General features: G+C 40.1%; 1 long non-coding RNA gene across 1 annotated transcript; it reads right to left on the reverse strand.

The window, feature by feature from the left end:
- Positions 1-695: 695 nt before the first annotated feature.
- LOC134210948 (uncharacterized) lies at positions 696-1,078 on the reverse strand. The gene is made up of 3 exons (XR_009978891.1): positions 978-1,078; positions 821-906; positions 696-741 (listed from the first exon to the last, which is right to left on the reverse strand). It is a non-coding gene; the product is annotated as an uncharacterized LOC134210948 (long non-coding RNA).
- Positions 1,079-7,667: the final 6,589 nt, after the last annotated feature.

The raw sequence follows: 7,667 nt of genomic DNA on the forward strand, positions 1-7,667 counted from the left end.
TGTGAGCCGATCCTGACACGGAGAACAGACGCTCAATAAGATTTGCTCCTCCGGAAAGGAGTGAACCCCCCCTTCCCTGTCAGCATACGACCATAGTTCCCACCGGGGTTGATTACCCGATCTTCCCTAAGGTTGCTCGTATCCCGGCCAGCACCACGAGGAGGTAAGGATAGGAGTTGCTGGCTAAGAGGCTAAGGACCGCGAGATGGGGTCTATTTTATTCCTTCAGTACCAATGGTACGCTTTACCCAGCATTCGCCGTGCCCAGTAGAGTAGAAGACACACGCAGAAAAAACTATTTTAAAAACAATAATATTTGACATAAATTCAAAAAGAATTTCGCATTGTTTTGGCGGTAATAAGAATTATTGTTGTTTCAACAATCCATTATTGTTGTTTTCAAAAGAGCTTGGTAACCTCGAACTTTAAAAAGCTTATTTGAAAGCTTTGATCGATAAAAATAATATTGTTGATTCAACAAGAGAACTGTTTGATTCAACAAGAGATTGATGTTTGATTCAAACGGCATCATTTTTTGAAATTAAATGGATTTTTTATTGTTTTATTTTGATGGATTTTAATTATCATATTTCAATATTTATATTTTCCATGAAAATGTTTATTTTTATAATTGAAATATTTCGTTTCTATAATTCTTTCAAAATTATGTCACATGTAATTATAACTTTTAATATCCGCCGCAGTGCCATGGGGGTAAGGGAGAATCCAATATTTTCCGGGCTGAAAAAAATATATACCCATGAGATATAATAATAATACAAATAATGCATTTGTCTGATAGTGTAGATATTTCACTTACCCTGCACACTTGCACATTGAACGAAATTTGTTTTCTTAATCCCCCATGTATTAGCTTGAGAATAGCTTTTTAAATTCTTCGGATTGCTGAAATAATAATAAGCAATAAGCATATTAAAACAGATTTTCCTGCACTTATAAAAATATGCAAAACGTACCTTGATATATAACAAATATCATTCGAAATCACTATTAAACACTCGATTTTTTTTACAAATGACATCCTATGATTGTTTACAGTAACACCAAAATCAAGTCGAACATTTCAGAACGCCTATATGGTTTTCGATTCATATATATTTTATCATCTTATGTTTTATAAAGGTCTTCTGTAATTAATTAGACAACGGCTGCAGAGCGAAATTTGATCAATATTTCTATATGGTTTGTAATATTTGTTCAATCTTGGCATCTTTGTAAATTCATTGTTGTTATTGCAAGAAAACCTTCATGGTTGTTGGGTTATGGAATAATATACATTCAAAACGGACCGTTTAGTGATACCTAACGCCAAAACAAATTAATCCACACAGTAGTGAGACCAAACTTTTTTGTTAAATACCCCATTCTCTTCATAACTTTCGAACATATCCGAGTCCTATGATGATCAAAATCAATAGTACACATATACACAAAAACCGAATAGGCCCTATCGCAGAGAGGTCAATTTGGAGTGCACGGGGCATCATCATTCTTGATACCAGCCGTGCAGAGGGAGGCAGGCGCGAAGTCTACCCTTCCCACCTTCCGAGGACATAGGGCGTGGTAAGGCCAACTGGAAAGCCGGCAATGCGCTGGCACGATACCATGGTATCCTTCTAAAAAAGCGAGTCACGATGTTCGATGCTGCAAGGACACGCAGCTAACCTCGAGCATGCGTCGTGCACTGGCCCATTACGTGCACTGAAGCATTACTTTCTGGTTGTACCGAAGGGACGATGGGCTTGGCGGCAATGGAAACGGTTTAGCGGGTCGGGGATGTAGTCCTGCCTCCCTCGTTTGCTGTTGGAGGTGGTCCCTAACCCCGCACTTCCTGGACAACCCAGGATGTCTGCTGAGCAGATTCCCCCTCCATTGCTTAGGAAGAAAAAAAATCACACATACACATTTTCATCTTTCTTTTTGTTCATCTGAGCTACAAGAAGGTGTTTGGACGTTCAATTCAAGCGACTTGTTTAATTCACTTGCCTTGCCTTAACTTAGCATTAAGGACAGGCCTCTCGAAATCTAAAACAAAAAGTACTCGCGTTTTCAAGGGCACCCAATTTAAAACGGAAGCAACGTTCATCTGTCATTTTTATTATTCCACGCATGCTGCGACGCAGTAAAGCTGGAATAATGAAAATAACAGTTGTTCAACACTTCTAATTTGAGTGGGGTTCCCTTGAAAACGCGAGTTCTTTTTGTTTTGGATTCCGGGAAGCTTGTCCTTAACGTCTTAAATGCATTTAACATTAGTGCAATTTCAATTAAAAAAATAAGAAAAAATTCCACAAATACCTACTGAGGAAATTTTCAAATGTATGCATTGACATTACTTGAGGTTTCCTAAAAGCTCATTTCTAACAGTATTGTTAAAACAATAATACCGTCAACTGGGGGGAAGATGATCATTGAGGTGAAGATGATCAATTGAAGTGTCAGTCAAAAGTGCCAAACTTTTTTATGAAACGGTAGTCAACAGTATTCTCCGTTCAAGTAATGTTACCGCTAGGTAGAAATCCGAGTTTTTCGATTATAATCATGAAAATGTATTTTGTGGAAGAAAGAGAGAGATAGTCATAAATGATGCTACTTTCGTTTCAATTATTGACTTCTTAGACTTCTTTACGTAGTAAATTCAACATTCATACAGATAACCTAGTGTATTTTGACTACTAGCTCATAATGATTTTAGTAGAGCTGTCTTGATCAACTTCACCAAAAACCAGATTCCTCAAAAAATGTGTGACAATTTAATTTATTTTAATAAATGCGAACGCATTTCAGAAAACTAAAGTTGTTGATTATTGCAACGTATAGCAGTACATGTTTTGAAAACATTTGTTTCGATTTAAAATGTAAACACACATTGTTATTGCATGTTGTGTCTTAAAAATGATCATCTTCCCCCCAGTTGACGGTACTTCGTTATTGAAATTATGTTACCAAATCTTGTTAAAACAATAAAATTTGTCGTATTTTCAATAAAATGTCAACATCTGAAAACAACAATTCGATTTTTTAATTCAATGTAATCAGTTTTCTGTCCGTGCATATAAGCAATAATTCATGCATACGCTAATAATTGAAATAAAATCAAATTCGCAGCTTAAAGCTAACCATACAAAAAACTTGGTTTGCTCAAAGGTTTTGGAAGAACGATTCGTTCAATTTCTTTAAGATTTTTTGTACGTGAACGAAATGGACAATCACGACAAGACCGTATATAATTGCAAAACGTGCAAACAGTCAGATACGGCGGATGCTCAAATGGTTGCATGCGTTCAGTGTCAGCTTTGGGAGCACTTCACGTGTGCAGGCGTAGATGATACGGTCAAAGATTTACCGTACTTATGTAACGTTTGTGCGGCGCATGTGAGTGCCGATAATTTGAGAAATACGAATAAGTTTCGAGCCGACAATAGGTCCGCCAAATCCGGTGGAAGATCGGTCTCGTAGAAGAGTTCTAAGGTGCCCTCCGTTGCTGTGAGTCAAACCTCGAGTGCACGAGCGGCGGATTTGGAAGCGTAGATGAAGCTTATTGAAGAGGAGAAACAAATGAAAGAGCAGGAGTTGAAGGAGCAAGATGAATTGCAGAAGCTTGGACTGGAAGAAGAACGAAGGATGATCGAAGAGAAAAAGCAACTGTTAGAAGAAGAAAGGAAGCTACACCAACGAAGACTAGAAGAACAACGGGCGTTGCTTAAGAAGCAGCAATTCATTCGATCAATCGATGGAAAAGAAGAATGAAGTAATCAAACAATTATCAGAGCGAGGGAGCTAAACAAGTTCGGTTCCCGACTCAGGCGACAAAGTGAAAGACTGGCTGGAGGACCACCATACCGACGGGAGATCCATGGAGAAAACAACGGAGAATCAGGAAACACATAAAGGCCTTCGCCCAATGGCCGCCATAGACCCGTTAGCTCTTCAGCGCATGACATCGCACCGAAATATTCTTGCAGCTACACAGACGACAGTTCGTGACTAAAGTGGGGGCGATATACGTACATATTGTATGGTGAAGTACCTATATCGCCTCTACTTTAGCATCGTATATAGCATCATATACGATCTTGTGTTGACTGGGCTCTCATCAGAAATACAGCAGGCTCGATCAACAGTTGTGTCGTCGCCCTTTCATCAATAGGTAGTGTAGTCACAGCCGCATTTCTAGGAGATGCCACAATTGTACCCACAATCACATCAGCAAATGATGTATCAGCCCCATGATCCAACGCCAACTAGAGAACGTCAAGGACAAACATGGCCACAACCACAAAAATGTCAACCGATGCACCCTGAAATGGTCCACCAGCAACGGCTGCGACAGGTCCCATCCGGAAGGGACGAGCGGTTCAATACGACACAATCGAGGCCTGCAATGTTTGTTGAATCATTCCAGCAACCCAAGGATCATCCCAAACAAGAAGCTCAACAGACATATACCCGCAAACCTAAGCTTCAACATGAACCTGCTGGACAACAGGAGGCATTGGAACTTCAATAGAAGCATATTGCGGCACGCCAGGTAGTCGGGAAGCAACTTCCAAGGTTCGATGGAAACTCAATAGACTGGCCAATGTTTATTAGCAGCTACGAGCAGTCAACAAACGCGTGCGGCTACTCGAATGCCAAAATCCGGCTTCAGCAATCCCTGTCAGGACATGCGAGAGAGACAGTGTGCAGCAAACTTTTAATGCCAGCTAGCATTCCACACGCTATCGAAACACTGCGCATTTGATACGGTCGGCCAGAGCCAAGGGGGGCAGTGGGAGGGGACGTCGCCCCCCCCTAAATTGTGGAAAGACTGAACGGGTACTGAAATGAATTCCCTCAAACATGTGCACTTTACGATTCAATAGTATACAGAAATAGGTGGTTGAAATTCAAAAGATTCCCAAAACTTATTATGGCATCCAGGATCCATAATATATGAAAGTTCAAAAAAAACTCTTAACATTTCGGGCTCAAAAATTCTCCTTGAAATCCTTCTAGAAGCTTCCCTGGGAACTTCTGAATTCTTCCGGAAAGTTATCCACAAATTCCTCTGAAAATCATTTGAAAATCCTTCTCATATAATTGTAATTCCTCCTTATCTAGAAACCCCCCAATATTTTTTTTTAGGAAATTCACGAGGAAATTCCATGAAGATTTCTTTTCTTCTCTCCACGATTTACTTCTAGATATTTCTTCGGCTATTCTCTCTTCAGGAAGAATCCGGCATTTCCTTCAGGCATGCATTCGAGAGTTCCGTCAAGAATACATACGGAATTTCTTCATTAAATTCTACCAGAAGTTTCTTCAAAATTCATGACGGAAATCCTCCGATTTAGCTCCTTAATTTCACTTGTAAATCTATAAAAAAAATTCCTTCGGAAATTCTTCTAGGAACTTCTCCGGGCATTCCTCTTTGAACTCTTCCTTTAATTCCTCCGGGATTACTTCCAGGAAATTTTCCGGGAATACCTCCAAACATTCAATAGCGAAATCATCTAGCATTCCAATCTGGAATTCTTTTCGCAATTACTTCAGAATATCCTTCAAGAAATCCTATAGAAATATCTTCATGAAGTTCTCCTGGAATTCCTCCAAGTATTTCCCCATAAATTCTTACATGTATTTTTTCGGGAGGTACTTCTCCAGGAATTCCTTCAGGAATTTCTCCGGGAGATTTTCCGCGGAAGTGTACTAGAATTCCTTCCGGACTTCACTCGGAATTTACTCGGATATCTGCCAAGAGTTCTTCCAGAAATTTCTTCGGAACAATCCGCAGGGATTTTCCTCAGCAATTCATCTGGGAATACTTTCAGGGTTTCATCTGGGAATTTCTGCATTAATTCCTGCTGGTATTTTTCTGGGAATTCCTTCAGATATTTTTTCGGAAATTCCTTTAGGAACTTCTCTAAGAATTGTTTCAGGACTTCCATGTGGGAATTCATCCGAAAGTACTTGTGGGAGTTCCTCCGGGAGTTCTTCCAGGAGTTTTTCCAAGAAATTCTCCGGTAATCCCTCCAGGAACTTCACAGGGAATTCCTGGACGATATTTGACAGACATTTTACGGGAAATGGGATTTAGGAAGTTCCTTCAGAAATGTTTCTTCTCTTCCTCTAGGGTATTCCACCGGATGTTTCTCTGAAGTTCCACCAGTAGTTCCTTCGGTAATTCAATCAGACTTTCTTCCAGGAATTCATTTAGCATTTCTTTAGGCATTTATCTACAAATTCCTCCAAAAGTTCCTCGGAGAATTTCTCTGGGAGTGCTTACGGGAATTTCTCCGGGAGATTCTCTTAAGAATTCTTCTAGGAGTTCCTCCTGGAATTCTTACGGAAGTTCCTTTGGGAGTTCATCCTAGAATTCTTACGAGAGTTCCTCTAGGATTTCCTCCGGAAATTCTTCCTGTAGTTCTTCAATAAATTCCTCCAGAAGTTCCACCGGCAGTTCCTCAGAGAATCCCTCTGATAATTTCTCCGGAAATTCTTATAGAAAATCCCCCGGGAGTTCCTCCGGAAATTACTCTGGGAGTTCCTCCGGGAGTTCCTTTTCAGAGAAACACCCGGAGAAACTGCCGTTGAAACTCCCGGAGGGATTCTCGTAGAAACTGCTGGTGGATCTCCCGGAGGAATTCCCTAAGGAACTGCCGGAGGAGCTCCCGTAAGATCTCCCGTAAGAACTGCCGGAGGAATTTCAGGAGGAACTCCTAGAAGAATTCCCAGAGGACCTCCCGGATGAGCTCCTAGAGAAACTATCGGAAGAACTTCGGGAGGAATTTCCAGATAAATTTCTGAAGAAAGCCTAAATGATTTCCTGAATATAGCCTGAATGATTTTCTGGGATAGCTTCTGGTGGAACTCCGGAGGAATTTCCGAGAAACTCCCGGATGAATTGCTGGTGGAATTCCCGGAGGAGCTCTCGAAGGAATTTTCTGGAAGAAATTCTGAAGAAACTCCAGGAGAATTTTCAAAGGAACCCCAGGAAACTACCAGAAGCTTTCTCGAAACAAGAGAATTCATGTTATAGACAAATCTCGTCTAGCTGAAACCTTTGTTGGGGTTTGTAGCTGGACCATCATCATCATCAGAGGACCTCCCGGAGAATTCCCTGAGGAGCTCGCAGAGAAATTCTCGGAGGAGCCTAAATAAATTGAACAAGCCTAAATAAATTCTAATTCTGCCGAAATTCCCGGAAAAATTTTCAGAGAAACTGCTGATAGAACTACCAGAATAATTCTCGAAGGAAATCCTAGAGGAATTTTCGGAGAAACTCCTATAGGATCTCCCAGTGGAAATCTTGAAGTTTCCACCGGAATTCTTTCAGGATTTCATTGCGAATTAATCTAGGAATTCCTCCGAAAATTACATTGTTGATTTCATTTTCGGTATAATTTCTGTTTAAATTTCCGGTGGAATTCCTGGAGAATTCCTTCTTTTTAAATTTTCACAAAAAAATATTCGAAACAATTCACGGAAAATTTTGTGGCATTTAAACAAGAAATTTGAAGATTTTTCGTGAAATTCTCAGGAATGTTTACTGGCAATTCTGCGAAATTTCCACGGAATATTCTTATTCTTAAAAATTATGGGAAACAGCACGAAATTATTTGAATTATTGCAGAGAATTCTGCAGAACTTATAAAGAAGTTCGT

Source organism: Armigeres subalbatus, chromosome 1 (assembly GCF_024139115.2).
Source record: "Armigeres subalbatus isolate Guangzhou_Male chromosome 1, GZ_Asu_2, whole genome shotgun sequence".
In the NCBI taxonomy this organism is placed as follows: Eukaryota; Metazoa; Arthropoda; class Insecta; order Diptera; family Culicidae; genus Armigeres; species Armigeres subalbatus.